Genomic DNA, 17868 nt, shown 5'->3' with positions numbered 1-17868 from the left:
TCAAAAGAAAAAATGTATGCTCTTCAAAAGGCACTCTTAAGTGTGTGGGTAAAATTGTAATATTTCCAGAATATCTCCCTGTCTTCAGTACATCTGCGTATCAACAGGTACTCATGGGTGGAGAAAAGTATGGCTTTAGGGCATTTGCATCATTCCTCAAGGGTGGAGAGAAGTTCATCTCCATATCAGTGAGTAATCACCTGGGCAATGGAGGGCTTATCTGTACCTGAGAGGTGAGGGGGAGGGCCAGTGTTGCTTCTGCTGGAGCAGGAAAGATTTCTCCCTTTGACTGATTTCAGTTTTTAGAGGTATTTTGCTCCAGGATTTCCTCTCCCCGGACTTCCAAGTGGAAGAAAAGATAAGCTATCTACTTGGAAAAAGTCTTTGCAAAGCACATAGGAGATTTAGAATGAAAAACTTTCAAAACTCAACAATAAAAAGCAAACAACCCAGTTAAAAAATGGGCAAAAAATTCAAGCAGATAGTTCACCAAAAAAGATATAGGATGATAAAGATATTTTAGATCTCCTGTACCCACAAAGAAATTTATATTCTTGATTCACTTGTAAAGATAATTTTCAAAATTCTATTTATGGTTCTTAAAACTTGGTTAGGATGACAAAAAGTAAGGCCCATGTTAGTTTAAACAAATAGAATTTTCTTCTATAGTACCTCAGTATTCATGGAAATAGTTGGATTTAAAAAAATGGATATAGTTGGTTCAATTTTTAAAAATTAAATAAGATTATATGGACATTGTATGACTAAGCCCCAAAAACAATGTTTGATTTATTAAATATGGCTCCTTGAGCCAATAGTAATTATGTCAGAGATCAAAAAGATATGGATACACAATACTTCAGCTGTGGTCCTTATGGAGCCACTTAACACTATGTCACCTTTAAGCTGTGTCTACCCCAAGGGTGACCTTCAGATCTGGGAGAAATCAAGAATTTTAATAACTCTAATTTTAAAGCTTATATCCAATAATAGGTGCAGACAAACTCAGGCAGGCAAAGAGTGCCTCTCATGCCCTGTATGTGTGGCATACCAAAAGACAAGGCTGGGAACTGTCTGCTCCCAGTAAGAGGGGTGTTTGTATCTCTGAATTAAAAGAGCATCGTGGTAATAGTATGTAGACTGACTTTTGAATTACTGTGTTTAAATTCTGTACAATGTATACCCCGATATTGTTTGTACTGGGGACACACGGCTCTCATCCCTCCACTCTCTGACACTGTGAGGTCCTCTTTGCCATGCGCACTCTAGATTATGAAAGCTTATTTTATATCCCCACTTTACATAAAGGCAACAGTAAGGTATAGGATAGTCATTAGGATCATTAGTGTAAGGTCACTGCAGGATGAGCTAACCTCAAATACGTTATCCTCCTCAAAGTAATAATACAAATAAAAACTGGCATTTATTGGACTCTCACTATGATTAAACAGGGTCTTCATTACATATTTAACTTCATTTAATCTTCACAACAATCCTATTGATAAGTGTTATCATCACCTCTGTTTTACACACAAAGGAACTGAAATACAGGTAGGTTGATTAATTTGCCCAAGTTCACATACCTAGTAAATTACACCAATTTCTATTCAGGTGGATGTATATGCATGGAACTTGAGGAGACCTTACTATAATGTCTCATTAAAATTGCCATGATGGTAAAAAACAAATATGAATAATATCATACTGACTTCGGAAATGAAGTGTAACAATCAATCATGTAATGGGAAAGAAAATAATTTTTACTAAGCAAGCCACTAAAACAAGATTAAGAAAACCAGCCATCGATGGCACACTTAAGTAATCAGGATCAGAATAGGAATGGGCGACAGGAAACTCCCAGAGGCACTGATGCTGTCAGCCTGGCTCAGGCAATTCAAACAAGTTACGGGCACGTCAGAAGGAGCACCACTTCCTTCCTTTCCTTTCTGGAAGGGCTCTGCTGGCAAGTTAGGGAAATCCAAGGCTTGGCTTCTGACACCAATTTCTGTATTAAACAGAGAATTCAGCAAAACTGAAAGAGCTCACTCGTCAGAGGTTGAGTTTGTATAAGTACTTAAAAGGTTTTTTTGTTTGTTTGTTTTTGAGAGGGCATCTCTCATATTTATTGATCAAATGGTTGTTAACAACAATAAAATTCTATATAGGGGAGTCAATGCTCAATGCACAATCATTAATACACCCCCAGCCTAATTCTCATCAGTCTCCAATCTTCTGAAGCATAATGAACAAGTTCTTACATGGTGAACAAATTCTTACATAGTGAAGTTCTTACATGGTGAACAGTACAAGGGCATTCATCACAAAAACTTTCGGTTTTGATCACTCATTATGAACTATAAACAATCAGGTCAAATATGAATATTCATTTGATTTTTATACTTGATTTATATGTGAATCCCACATTTCTCCCTTTATTATTATTATTATTTTTTAAATAAAATGCTGAAGTGGTAGGTAGATGCAACATAGAGGTAGAAAACATAGTTTAGTGTTGTAAGAGAGCAAATGTAGATGATCAGGTGTGTGCCTGTAGACTATGTGTTAATCAGTACTTAGAAGGTTTTTATGCAAAACGGGAGGCTACATTCTCAGCTACCACTCATACTGCCTTTCCCCTTGAGATGCTTCATTCCCGAACAGGTATGGATTATATCCAAGGTAAGGATCCCTTCGATGCACAGAAAGCTGAGCACAAGGGTGACCCCCATGCCAATCCCTGACTAATACAGCTCAGCTCCTACTTGTAAAGTCACACAAAGGCCATATAACTCTCTCCCTATTCAGAGAAATATGCCCATCAAAATGCTTTCATGAAGCCAGGCAGTGAAGTCTATAGCTCAAGAGAAGAAGCTCTATGTGTCAAGGATTCATCTCCTGAGGAAACAGATTGATGGCAATAAACAGAACATTTGGGAAAATACTTTTTTTACATTATCCACAATGGCCAAATAGTACTATAGCTCATGCTACACAACAGATAGGAATACAAGGAGAAAAGAAATTGCTTTATGGGAATGGAAAACATGGGAGCACAGGTTTTTCCTCCTAATCCCGCAAAAATATTAGAGCTAGAAGGTGTCCCCTCCAGGTCGTTTGAAAGTATCTTCTTTATGCATTCTGCAGTCTTTTTAAAAAACCTAATGATACTTTATTTCAACATTAAGTTTCAAAATACAATTTAAAAAAAACTGTAACAGCAACCAAAAATGTATAAAGTATCCAGGAATTAGTTAAGGATTTACAGAATCTGTTTGAAATTCTATACCCATTCAGCAACTATTCCTCATTTTTCTCTCCCTCCTCCCTCCATCCCCTGGCCATTTATCTTTTTAAGACTATCTATTAAGCATATTTCATATTCTTGATCTGCATGCTCACATAATTCTCATTTTGTCCAGGTTGTTCAGGACTTTTATCCTTTTCTTGCAATGAATGAATGAGGTTCTCTGATGGTCTAATGTTCCCCTGAGGATATCAGCTGTTTTTCTGGCAGTGATTCCTTAAGCATCAAATAAATAACCACATGTGAAAGTGGTTTAAAAAGTAAAAATCACAACTGGAAATGATAATGGTTGGTGTAAGGCAAAGTTATCATAGTTCAAATGCATTTTTCTCACACCCCACTTACTATGGACCAGCACACCTATGTGGCTCTATCTACAAAATATATGCAATTCTGACCACTTTCACTCCCCCCATGTCACCTCCCTGGAATAGTGGCTGGTTCAAAGTAGCCTCTTACTGCCCTCCCTACTTCTGCCCAAGCCGCTGCAAAGTGATTCCATTAACATCTAGATCATATCATGTCTACACTCTGATCAAAACCCTCCAGTGGCTCCCCACTTCGCTCAGAGTAAAATCCAAAATCCTCACTGGTTACAAGACTCCAGCCTTCTGTCTGACCTAACAGCTGACCACACCCCTCACCCCTGCCTCCAGGGCTCCCACTGCCCCTGAACTCTTCCGCAAACATTACAGACTCCTCCAGCCTTGCAGCCCTGAGGGCCTGAAATCCATGTGGTTCATCCCTAATTAGGCAAAAATCCCCTCTTAATGAGGCCTTCCCTGGCCACCCAACCCCAATAATTTCTAACCCCTTTCCTGCTTTCCTTGCAAATTGAGTCCAGGCAACAGTTTTGCCTAATTTTCTCATTCCTGTATGCTCAGCACTTAGAATATGTCTCAGGGATAAATTAAGAACAAGATGATTTTTTTAAAGAGAGGGCTCACTTCCCTATAGTCCAAATATTGGTGACTCTTCAAACTCCAAGGTCTGGATAGCTGGCATTAGGAACAAGACAGCAGAACACAAAACTAGGAAGGTTGTCAGAGCAGAATGCTCTACAGAGTCTGCAGAAAGAGCAGCTGGTGATAAATTCTGAGAATCTCTGGGAACATAAATCAATATGCAAGAGAGAGAAAGACAAATACTGCATTGTACCACTTATATGTGAATTCAAAAACAAACTCACAGAAAAAGAGAAGAAAAGGAGTTGCCAGGGACTGGGAGAAATTGGGAAAGGCTGATAAAAAGATACAAACTATCAGTTATAAGATGAATAAGGTCTGAAGAGCTAATGTAAAACATGGTGACTAGAGTTGATAACACCATATTGTATAACTGAAATTTTCTAAGAGAATAGAATTTAAATGTTCTCACACACAAACAAAAGATAAATATGTAAGGTGATGGATATGCTAATTATCTAGATGGGGGAATCCTTTTACAAGGCATATGTATATTATGTCAGCACAATGTACATTTTAAGTATCTTACAATTTTATGTATCAGTCATTCCTCCATAGAGCCGAAAAACAATTTTTAAATTCAAGTAGCTTCTTGTTTCAACTCAGACTAACAGAGAGTGGGTCAGGAGTGCCACCTACTGGCAACATTTTTAAAGAGCTCAGGGATAGCTTTTAGGGAAGGGAATTAATTCCAAGGTTGAAATCTATAAAACTAAACAAATGATGAGATAATCTATCTTAAGTATTAAGAAGTCATAATTAATTAGATTCCTAGTTTAAAATTGTAACTAATAAGCAATGCTTGATTAGTTTTTCCCAACATTTGTCAAATTTGTTTATAAAGTCAAAAGTAAATCACAAATTACAAGCATACTGAACATTAACAGCTTAAACCAATTGCAAAAATCAGGCAATAAGTTTTACTGATTATAAGGATAATACCACGTTTCTTCACCTCTTCCATCACTACATCTCTTTCTCTGACCACAGCAGGGAAAGGTTCTCTGCTTTTAAGGGCTCTGGTAATTAGGCTGGGCCAGGATAATCCAGGATGATGTCCTCCATCTCAAATTCCATACCATTAATCATCTCTGCAAACTCCCTTCTGTCATGTCAGGATCTGGAGATGAGGGCATGGATGGCCCTACCCACTCTTCTGCCGACCACAGTCTGTTCACCAAGGACACATGGAGAGAGGCAGCTGTTCAAAGGCTGTCATCTTGGGGATCCCCAGGGGGTTCACCACACTAAGGCCAGGTCTTCGCTCCATCCAACATGTCAGTGGGTTCCTGCCTCTTTGGTACAGTCTGTCCTGTCCTCTTTAGGGAGCACTCTAAAATAAAACTTTCTCCCCTATTCCTGATGTCTCTCTCATAGAGCATTTCCTGCGTAACAAGCTCAGTACTTTACATGCACTGTTTCACTTCATCCTGCTAACAGCCTTGTGAGGGAACTACTATCACTGTTCCCATGTTTATGTATGTCCAAGCTGCGGTACATTGAAGGGTTAATTCACTCGCCCAGATTCACCAGCTGACACATGGAAGAGGCAGCACTGACACCCAGCCGGCCTGACTGCAGACGCCGTGCTCCACTCACTACACCTACCGCCTCTCACTGTCAGGTCTGCTGTTTTATTCACTCTGTTTGTATGAATTATTCTGCCTCATTCTCACAGGAGTGAGAAAGCAAAAGAAATCCGAATGAACTCAACTGTAATTGTGCTGAGTTCCTCGTCCTGGATGAGAAATCCTAGACTGGAAGACAATAGGTAATAAGTGAAAACTTTCAGTGGCTCCATTTCCTAATGATCCCAGATGCTGAGGCTGCCAATTCAAGGCATAAAACAGGAGAGTCTGGGGCAGCCCGGCTGAGTGTGTCTGGGTGTTAAAAGCTCAGAGTTTATGTGGTAGAGGCTATGTGTGCCTAAAAGAAGTCCTTCTCCACTGCAAAAGTAAACAAACAAACCTGTTTATAGCATACAACATTTTTGATTACACAAGCTTGTCTCTTTGGCATTTAACTAGATAGAATCACTAAATCCATTTCCCATTTGCTAAAGAGTTTACTTGCAAAGCACACACCAGAACAGGAATTCCCAAACACCAAACACGGCTATTGGCAGAATCATTAGCTTGTTAAAAATACAGACTACAAGGTCCAAACTATGATCTAGTAAATCAGAATGTCTAGAGTCAAGGCCTAAGAATTTTATTTTATTTAAGATACCCCAATGATTCTGATGTAGCTGGTCCAAAAATCAACCTTTCTTAATCAACACATTAGGCAATCCATAAAAAAAAAGTGAAACCATTGTGCATTAAGTTGGAAAGCATGACAAAATATCCATTTTAATATGCTGATTTTTCAAACAATTATTTCAGGATCTTTGCCCAAGTCTCATGGTTTTGTTTCCAAAAAGGAACCTCAACAAACATTTAACTCAACCCCTCAGTAGGCTAGGAAGGAGTCATTTGGTAAATAGGAATAAAAGTAGCATGTGAAAACCCACACTTTATGGGTAGGTGCTGAGGGCTTTCTGTCTATAGCAAAAGGAAGGTATTATTCTCCTGGGTCATTATAAACAGCCTATGTGGCCCTTAAACATATAAAATGATATTTGAATTCCTTCCTAAGAGAAAAGAAAATTAAAGCCATGTCATGTATCAGACTGGCAAACATTTTTTTTGTATTTTTTTAAATTCATTTTATTATCATTAATCTACAATTGCATGAAGAACATTATGGTTACTAGACTCCCCCCTTCACCAAGTCCCCCCCACACACCCCATTACAGTCACTGTCCATCAGCGTAGTAAGATGCTGTAGACTCACTTGTCTTCTCTGTGTTGCACATCCCTCCCTATGCCCCCCCCCCCCACATTATACATGCTAATCGTAAGGACCCCTTTCTTTTCCCCCACCCTTCTCCCTCCCTTCCCACCCCTCCTGTCCAGTCCCTTTCCCTTTGGTAACCGTTAGTCCATTCTTGGGTTCTGTGATTCTGCTGCTGTTTTGTTTCTTCAGTTTTTCTTTGTTCTTATACTCCACATATGAGTGAAATCACTTGGTATTTCTCTTTCTCTGCCTGGCATATTTCACTGAGCATAATACCCTCTAGCTCCATCCATGTTGTTGCAAATGGTAGGATTTGTTTTCTTCTTATGGCAGAATAATATTCCATTGTGTGTGTATGTACCACATCTTCTTTATCCATTCATCTATTGATGGACACTTAGGTTGCTTCCATTTCTTGGCTATTGTAAAAATGCTGCAATAAACATAGGGGTGCATCTGTCTTTTTCAAACTGGAGTGCTGCATTCTTAGGGTAAATTCCTAGGAGTGGAATTCCTGGGTCAAATGGTATTTCTATTTTGAGCTTTTTGAGGAACCTCCATACTGCTTTCCACAATGGTTGAACTTATTTGCATTCCCACCAGCAGTGTAGGAGGGTTCCCCTTTCTCCACAACCTCGCCAACATTTGTTGTTGTTTTTCTTTTGGATCGTGGCAATCCTTACTGGTGTGAGGTGATATCTCATTGTGGTTTTAATTTGCATTTCTCTGATGACAAGCGATGTGGAGCATCTTTTCATGTGTCTGTTGGCCATCTGAATTTCTTCTTTGGAGCACTGTCTGTTCAGCTCCTCTGCCCATTTTTTAATTGGATTGTTTACTTTTTGTTTGTTGAGGTGCGTGAGCTCTTTATATATTTTGGATGTCAACCCTTTATCGGATCTGTTATTTATGAATATATTCTCCCATATTGTAGGGTACCTTTTTGTTCTATTGATGGTGTCCTTTGGTGTACAGAAGCTTTTCAGCTTGATATAGTCCCACTTGTTCATTTTTGCTTTTGTTTCCCTTGCCCGGGGAGATATGTTCATGAAGAAGTCACTCATGTTTATGTCCAAGAGATTTTTGCCTATGTTTTTTCTAAGAGTTTTATGGTTTCATGACTTACATTCAGGTCTTTGATCCATTTCGAATTTACTTTTGTGTATGGGGTTAGACAGTGATCCAGTTTCATTCTCTTACATGTAGCTGTCCAGTTTTGGCAAACATTTTTTTAAAGCTTGATAGCATATTCTGTTGGTGGGGCTCTGGGGTAATCAAAATAGTGATTGCTGGTGGGTTTGCCATTGGTATGATATCTACAGAGGGCAATTAAGTAAAATCTAACAAAACCACATATGTGCTTATCTTTTAATCCAGGATTTTCTTTTCCAGAAATTTACCCTGAACATGCACTTCCAACAGGAAGAAAGTAAATATGAAGAGGTTAATCCATTATAGCATTGTTCATATTTGCAAAATATAGAAACAGTCTAAATGCCCATCCATAGAAGAGTGGTTAAATAAACTATTCCATGCCCACACAGTGAGGTACTAAGCAGCCAGCTATGAAAGAGAATGAAGGCAGTCTCCATGAAATGACACAGAATGATCTCCACCATGTATTGTTAAAGAGGAAATGCATATATGCTACTATTTTTGTTGGAAAGGAAGGGGAAAATGACACATTCACATATCTGTTTGCTGTTGCAAAAAGAAATACAGGGCAGATAAACCAGAAGTTAATAAGATTAGTTACCTCCAAGGGATGGGTGGGAATGGAGCTTAAGGGACTGGGGATTAGCAGAATATAATTTTTTATATTATTTTGACTTTGGGTATCATGTCAATGTTTCATATACTCAAAAATGAATTAAAAATAAGGATGGGAACCCAGTTACTGAGCCACCTCTGAGGACTCAGTAGCCTTCCCGTTAGCCCCATTGACATAGACCAGGGACATGGGACAAGGGTTATGCCATTGTAAAAATCTACTTAGCCTGAGAGAAAGGCCCAGCTTATTCTTTGACTTAATCTATATGCTGTTGTTCCTGTTCTTCCAGCCCCTTAATCAATTAAGTAACTTTGTAAGCAGGACAGGAGAGAGACTTCCAAAGAGTAGATGAAACTATATGGATAAAGAATGCCAAGACTCAGACCAACACAGTCATCTAAATAACCCTATTCTTAAGACAAAACATCAAAGGAATTGTGAATCTCCTGTATACATCATGCCTTATGCTGACCCCTACCCAAAACACTAAACCCTAAACCCTTAAGGGTGCCTCCTCTCTGGGGTTGCCTGTACTTCCCTTTATTTGAGTGTGTACTTTCTGCCTTAAATAAAACCTCACTGCTCAGCTTACTGCATTTTGTCTTGTGCTCTGCCAGTGGTAAGCTTCTTTGTCATTTTGCTATTTCATTCTATTTTCCAGACTTAAGCACACGTCTTCACTCTGTCTCTGTTCTACTCCAGATGAGTAGGGAAGGGCTACTAAGATCTCTGATTCGGGCTTGCAAGTTCCCAATGCCTGGGTGACCCAGACTGGACTGTAGCTGTACTATCATATTCTTCAGTAGCCGCCCAAAAATCTCTTTTCTTTGCTTTTGGGAAGTTCTCAGAACATAATCTCACTTCATCCAGTGCTTGCAGCTCCCCCAAATCCTGCAGTGGTAGGGGCTTAGTTCCCACTCCGTGCAGATTCAAGGTGTTGGACGCCAGGTAACTCTGACTTCAGGAGTTGGCAAGGGAATTCCCCTATGGTGAGCAGCAGTTCAGTGAACTTCCCTTTCTTCCCTCTGCTCTTTCTTGGTCTCTGCTCCAGTCACTACTAGTCTCCCTTTAATGAATCCCTTCCTTATCTACACTCATCTGCCCTGTTTAAGAATTTTTTCTCCATCAAAGTCAAGAGTTTGAGGTTTCACCTGATACACCCAGAGAGACCTCCCCAGATACAGCTGCCCAGCAACACCCTCACTCACTTCCCTACTGCTTGGTACCCACCCACTGACCCCCAGCACGCTTTCTCCCATGGCCTTCCCCCAAGGAAAAGGAATCGTATTATGTGTCTGCTATCCAGAAACTCCACTCTTTCAACCCCTTTGCTGATGCAGGTAAGGGTGATGATCTGCTTCCTGCTGGCACAGAATATGCCATTGTAAAAATCTATCTAAGAATTCAACAGAGAAATGACAGGAAGACTCTTAGTACTGTCCGAGGGATCACTCATGATTACGATAAAAAGTAACTAGTGAAGACATTTAAGAAGAAATTTGCCTGCAATGGTGCTGTAACTGAGCATCCAGAAAATGGAGAAGTAACTCAGCTGCAGGGTGACCCATGCAGGAACATATACCAGTTCCTGGTAGAGGCCAAACTGGGTCAGGATGACGAGCTGGAGGTTCATGGGTTTTAAGCACTTTTGGCTCACTGACGCTTAAATGAGGATTTCCTTGCAATGAGTAGAATTTCCTTCTGTCCCTTGTCAAAAGGTTAAAAACCTCACAGCTTGTATAACGTAACCATTTGGGGTCTGCTTTTAACCTGGACTAGTATAACTCCTTCATTCAATAAACTGAAAAGAGCCGTGCAAAAAATAAAACAGAAATTTAAAACACTGAACAAATCAATTTTAAATAACTTAACCAAAATAAAATAACTCACCTTGCAAGATAATACACAGACTGTGTGTCCTCAATCTAAACACAAAAAGAAATTGTAAACAAATATTAAACTCTAGTTAGTGTCATTTTTCTCCCATTGGTAACGAGTAGCAATTCTACCTTCTGGTATTCCAAAACTGAATAAATATATTTGAATAAATACATTGAGCATAATGGGGGCCATATTTCTTACCACTGAAGAAGGAAATGGAAACTATAAAAAGGGGAAGACTAGTGTGTGGTCTTGAATTGGAACCATATAGGTATCAGTACAAACTTACGGCTTTTAAGAAAGAGATGGTATGTATGGGGGTGTGGGGGTGGATGTGTGTCTTTGCTCTGTCTGCTGAGAAGGCCTAAAATAAATAATAGCACAATTAGCAATAAACACAACTACTTCTTGGATACTGTTTTCTAACCACTGTGCACTGAAAGAAACTAGAGATTCTTGGGAAAATAGCCAATCCCCAGCCTAAGGCAGTCAAAGCACAAGCTGATCCTAAATTATCTCATTGGACCGTAATACCAATACAAAGGATATGATTAAAAAAAAAAAAAAAAAGAGAAAGATAGAGACATACCAAAATGACACAGGAGCCAGTGTGAAGCCCTCCCATTGGACATATCCAGGATCATTTAAGCATCAATATAAAGTCATAGCAATGAATTACACCAAATGAAATAGGAAGTGTACAGTCCATACTGATAACAAATACATAAATAAATATGAGAGAAAGATCTGTTTTACCTATTAAAGCCAACTATTGACTGTGGAAGAAATGATTGAGTTAGAAAATGACTATTCTGCAGCTATTATAGTAATTAACAATCTGTGTAAAGAAGAATCATCAAGGGTGCTAAAATTAGTAGATGCAATTTTAGTGAACCGAGAATTTACACAACCTCAAAAGTTTTCTCCACATATGACTTATTAACTACAAAGGAGGAAAAAATAGTTTTCAAGCAGAGAAACCCAGCAGACATCAACTCAGCCAAGTGATCAAAGCTCACATCAATGATGAGACAAATCAACATCATTACCTTCTGATCTCTGATTCACTGAGAAAAAAATCACTTCGTAGTATTTTTCCCAAAAACCTGTAACCTGAATCTAATTGTGAGGAAATGTCCAGCATACCCAAATTGAGAGGCATTCTACAAAATAAATGGCCCATGTTCTTCAAAAATGTCAAGGTTATGAAATACAAAGGAAGGCTAAGGGGCCTAACCAGATAATAGAAAGCTATGGAGGGTGCCAACCGAACAATGCATGATTCTGGATGGGATCACGACCAGGGAAGAAACTCATCTATAGAGGGCACTATTGTGACAATTAACTAAATTTACATGGGACCATGGATTAGATAACTGGTTTTTCCATGTTATATTTCCTGCCTTTAATCATTGTACTGCAGTAATGTAAGAGAAAGCCCTTGTTCCTAAAAAAATATACTTGGAAGTACTGAAGTACTTAGGAGTTAAGGAACCTCATGTTGCAACTTCCAAATGCTTCAGGAAATGTGTGTGTGTGTGTGTGTGTGTGTGAGAGAGAACCAAAATGTGGATGCAAATGGGACACAATGTTAATAATTAGCAAACCTGGGTTAAGGGTACATAAGAGTTATTACCAATACTCTTGCAACTTTTATGTAAATTTGGAAATACATCAAAATTTAAAATTGCCCGAAAGTTGCTTAAATGTGATTGAACTAAGTGATTGCTGGAGCATGTTCCTGAGGGGTTTTGGACAGGAGTTTTATAGAGCATCAGAGGAGGTAACTCAGAAGCAGGGCATGATTGACTAGGAGGTCAGAGACTGTCTTATAAGGCTGTCAGCTCCTGTTTTCTAGGGTAAGGCATGCTAAAGCTGAGCGGGAGACTTGTGCTTGGTGTATGTTAGGTCTCCTTGACAGGTGTTTGCCCTAAGTGCAGGCTGACAGGTTTAGATTTGTGATGTGGGGCAGCCTACACCTTGTGGGTCCCGACATATTATGAATCAGACAATGTCTCTGTAACTAAGACAAAGTGCACTACTAACAATGACAGAAATCACTCCATTCCTATTTTTTACTCCTATTTTTACTCTATAACTGCTGCCTTTTACTTCTCTTGCTGTGTAATCCTAAGTAACAGTGGTGGCTGTCATGTCTGAATATAGTCCTTGCTTCTGTTTTAATCGGTAATAGAAGAGGAACCATGAGCACAAAGGGTCATATTTTAGAGATCTGGCTTCAGTTTCAATAGCTGAAGTTTTACTTTTTTAATTCATGCCCCTGCATTGTAATTTTCTAGAGTAGATTTAAATTATCTCTGAATTCTCTCCCTCACGCCAGTCCTATAGACCAGTTTAATACCAAAGAAATTAACAATGTTAAATGAGAATGAAATTTTGTATTGAAATAACTGATGTTTTAATTTACGTAAAATGACCCACAGAAGACTCTCAGAATCCAAGGTCAGAGTTTTGTTTAAATTTTTTTTTTAATCTCAAGTCAATGTTACCATTTAGCACAATCTTTCTCCTCAACCCCCAAGATAGAGTGATAATAAATAATAATAATAAAAACAACAGCAAATAGCTTGTGCCAGGCACTCTTCTAAGTGCTTTACATGTGTTAATTTAAATTATTAAGTTAATGTGTTGATTTTGTAATTAATTTATTATGACACTATTACTATCCTTTCTTTTTAGAAAAACCAGGACACAAAGAGGTTAAGTAATCTTCCCAAAGCCAATATACTGTGATTTATAATAAGAAATATGTATCTGATCTCAGAACTCCTAAACCCCTTGGAATTTCCTTAGGGAAGAGAGTGATACAGGTGTCTTTTGTTCTGTTAATGAGGCTACTTTGGGACCTTCCTCACCTGTGGAGGGGCTTGGTTCCCAGGGGAACCAGCCATGTGATCGGAAGGTTGGCACGTTCAGTCCCAGCCGCCTGACCTCCATGGTGGGGAGCCACACTGGAGACTGAACTGATCACCAATGGCCAATTATTTAACCAGTCATCCCTATGTAATGAAGCCTCCATTAAAAAAAAAAAAAAAGAAGGGAGGGGGTTCAGAGAGCTTCCAGGTTGGGGAACGAGAAAGCATCCATGTGCCCCCTTGCCAGGCCCCAGCTTCAGGAGGACAGAAGCCCCTTTGTTTGGGATCTCACCCTATGTATCTCTTTATCTGGATATTTATTCATATCCTTGAACATCCTTCATAATTAGCCAGTAATCTGGTTTCCTGAGTTCTGTGAACCACTCTAGTGAATTGATTGAACCCAAGGGGAGGGTGGTGGAACTTCTGATTTATAGCCAGTCTGTCAGAAGTACAGGTAACAATTTGGTCTTGTGATTGGCATTGGAAGTGGTCATGTTGGGAAGGAATTCGGTTCGGAGATGTAGGGAAGTCAGAGTGATAGGCAAGGAAGGAATTTATTAAAGTGAAAATTGCAGGGAATGGCAGCTGCCTTGCAGGCAGCAGAGAGCAAGGAAGAGCAGAAGGAGGAAAGGGAAGCTCATTGAACTCCTGCTTGGCACAGGGCAAATTCCTTGCCAACTGCTAAGGACAGGGTCACCAGGTGTCCGGTGTCCACTTGAACCTGTACAGCATGGGAAATAAGCCCCAACCACCCCAGGGTTTGGGAGAGCCACAGAGCAGTGGATGGAGTGAGATTATGTTTTGAGAATTTCCCAAAGGCAAAGAAGAGATTTTTGGGCGGGCTACTGAAGAACATGATAGTATAGCTACAGTTCTGTCTGGGTCACCCAGGTGATGGGAACTTGCAAGCCCGAATCAGAGATCTTAGTAGCCCTTCCCTACTTATCTGGAGTAGAACAGAGACAGAGTGAATACGTGTGCTTAAGTCTGGAAAATAGAATGAAATAGCAAAGTGACAAAGAAGCTTACCACTGGAAGAGCACAGAGACAAAATGCAGTAAGCTGAGTAGTGAGAAGGCTTTATTCAAAGCAAAAAGTACACACTCAAATAAAGAGGAGTACGGGTAACCTCAGACAGGAGGCACCCTTAAGGGTTTAGGGTTTGGGGTTTTAAAGGGCCTTTTGGGTAAGGGTCAGCATAAGGCATGATGTACATAGGAGATTCATAATTCCTTTGAAGTTTTATTTTAAGAACAGGGTTATTTGTGTGATTGTTGGTCTGGATCTCGGCATTCTTTATCCACATGGGGTCATTAACAATTCAGAGGTCTCTCTCCTGCCCTGGTTACAAAGTTACTTAATTGATTAAGGGGCTGAGAGAAGAGGAGGAACAGCATATAGATTAAGTCAAAGAATAAGCTGGGCCTTTTTCGCAGGCTAAATAGATTTTAGAATGGCATAACCCTTGTTCCATTTCCCTGCTCAGTCTCATGGGGTAGGGCAGAGAAGCTCTAGATTGACGATCTTTGATTTTGGAGGCCTAATCGCGTTGGTACAATGAAGATATGAGCTGCACTCCAAGGTTTTTCTTTATCTGGGGAATTGTTTTTCATATGAGGAATATCTGGACATCCCAAGTCACTCCTGGCCTTTGAAATTCAACTACTTAACTAATTAACTCTGAGTCCTTTCTGACCCTCTGGTTTTACCTGGTTAACTGTTTGAGTCCCTTTTACTGGGCTTTACTGGCTTTATTCTCTCTCCACCCTGCTCATGTCCGTCTTTATGCCTAACAGTCAGTCTTGTGGGCTTGAGCCCTTAACCTGTGGAATCTTTGAGCTGAATAATAGGACACCCAGCTGGTGTCTGAGAATTGCTTGGTGGTGTTGCTGAAAGCCCTGACATATGGCAATTGGTGATCAGAAAAATTAATTATGAAGCTAGTAAGTTATGGACTGAGTTTCAAACTCAGACCCTCTGGATCCAGAATCTGGGCTCTTAATAACATAGGTATTTTGTGATTCAGTAAGACCCTTTGCATATTATCTTCTTTGTCTTCCATACGGCCCCAAAAGCTTGACTTAGGGGAAGATATCTGAAACTAAATGTATTCATTTCTTTCCTCTTGGCTGGGTACTGGTGAGACAGGGACCATAGATGTAGTCAAAATAGAGTGAGGGCCTCCGGAGGGGGAGGGCGGGATATTTGCAGTCAGAGCAATGTAACTACATGCAAGGAAACCACCCCCCTGCTAAAACTCTATGTTAAACATTGAGCTCTAGAATCATTCTTCAGTGAAATCAGTTAATGTTCCCCAGATAAAGAAGAGTAGCACATGTTTTATTATGCTAATCATTTGTAACCATGTGTAAGATTCACTTTAGCATGCTAAAAGGCCCAGGCCTATGTGCTTGCTGTCTTTCCTCCTTCAGATCTGACGAGGTAATTCTGCAAACTGAGCAACTCTAACTTAGCTGCAGACCCAGCTGTAGACGGCATGGTAAAAGGCAGGAAGAATTTCATCTTAAAGATAAGATTTCATTTTAACACCCAGGAAGTTCAAGAGTCAAGATTCTTTAGCAAGTAGGCAATACCTCAGCCCACCTTGGGGGCTGGGCAGGCAGCCTTTTGATGTGCTCCCAGACCAAGGAGCCGGTGTCCCAGAGAGAAATCAAGGCAGGAAATACCTTACAGTTAAGTTAATTTTTAATATTCCGGGACCACTTAACAAGTCCCCACCCCTAAGTTTTTTCCTGTTCTCGAAAAATCCTCAACTGCCTATAAAACCCCCTAGACAACACACCACTACGGACTCTCTTGTCCCCTCCTGGCATGAGCCGGGAGCTCTGTCCTTTCGCTGTATCTCTAAATAAAAGCCTGTACCTCGCTCTCCTGCCTTGGCTGTTTGTGAAGCTCATTCTTCGGCTCTGCAAACAAAAACCCCAGCATCACAGGCACCCTCTGTGTCCTAACTGCTGCTTTCCCACTGCATCCAAAACAGCAGACCAGTCCCAGCACCTTCAAATGAGTCAGTTAGTGAACTGCCTTTCCCTCCAGGGACACCAGATCTTGATCTCTGCTGACATTTTGATTTACTCATTCCTTTGGGGACACTGATACCATTTCCCTGTTCAAAGGTGTAAGAGTAAAAGAGCAGGATGTATAGTACCATGGAAAGCACAGTGTTACCTGCAACTGAGACCAGCTTCCTCACTGCCTGACCCTGAGGCTCAGCTTTTCCCCTTATGAGAAGTAAAGGATAGTCTTTAACAGCTTACTAATGGGTTTTGAGGACATTCTCTCTTAAAATGGGGCAAATAGTTCCCAAGTCACAAGAATAAAGACTAAAAAGGATAGAATATGTAAAAATGCTTGTAAACTGAAATATATTTAAGTAATAGTTACTATTAATAGTCATTACTGATGCCGAAGTTCTTGTTTGCGGAGCCAAAGAATGGGCTTCACAAACAGCCAAGGCAGGAGAGCAAGGTACAGGCTTTTATTTAGAGATACAGTGAAAGGACAGAGCTCCCGGCTCACGCCAGGAGGGGACAAGAGAGTCCATAGTGGTGTGTTGTCTAGGGGGTTTTATAAGCAGTTGAGGATTTTTCGAGAACATGAAAAAGCTTAGGGGTGTGGACTTGTTAAGTGGTCCCTGAATATTAAAAATTAACATAAGGAATTTCCTGCCTTGATTTCTCTCTGGGACACGGATGCCTTGGTCGGGGAGCACATCAAAAGGCTGCCTGGCCAGCTCCCAAGGTGGGCTGAGATATTGTCTACTTGCTAAAGAATCTTGACTCTTGAACTTCCTGGGTGTTAAAATGCAACCTTATCTTTAAGATGGAATTCTTCCTGCCTTTTACCCTGCCGTCTACAGCTGGGTCTGCAGGCTCAGTTTGCAGAATCACCTCATCAGACCTGAAGGAGGAAAGACAGCACATAGGCCTGGGCCTTTTAGCATGCTAAAGTGAATCTTACACATGGTTACAAATGATTAGCATAATAAAACATGTGCTACTCTTCTTTATCTGGGGAATATTAACTGATCTCACTTAAGAATGATTCTAGAGCTTAATGTTTAACATAGAGTTTCAGCGGAGGGGGTGGTTTCCTTGCATGTAGTTACATTGCTCTGACTGCAAATATCCCTCCCTGCCTCCTCCGGAGGCCCTCACCCTACTCTGACTACATCCATGGTCCCTGTCTCATTACTACCCAGGTCCAGAA

The 17868-nt window shown here is 40.2% G+C and overlaps 1 pseudogene; it reads left to right on the top strand.

The window, feature by feature from the left end:
* Positions 1 to 1805: 1805 nt before the first annotated feature.
* Positions 1806 to 10520, top strand: LOC108389365 (eukaryotic translation initiation factor 1 pseudogene; annotated as a pseudogene).
* The last annotated feature ends 7348 nt before the right edge of the window (positions 10521 to 17868 follow it).

The sequence above is a fragment of the Manis javanica genome, chromosome 15 (genome assembly GCF_040802235.1).
Source record: "Manis javanica isolate MJ-LG chromosome 15, MJ_LKY, whole genome shotgun sequence".
In the NCBI taxonomy this organism is placed as follows: Eukaryota; Metazoa; Chordata; class Mammalia; order Pholidota; family Manidae; genus Manis; species Manis javanica.
This window is presented reverse-complemented; position numbering and strand designations above follow the sequence as displayed.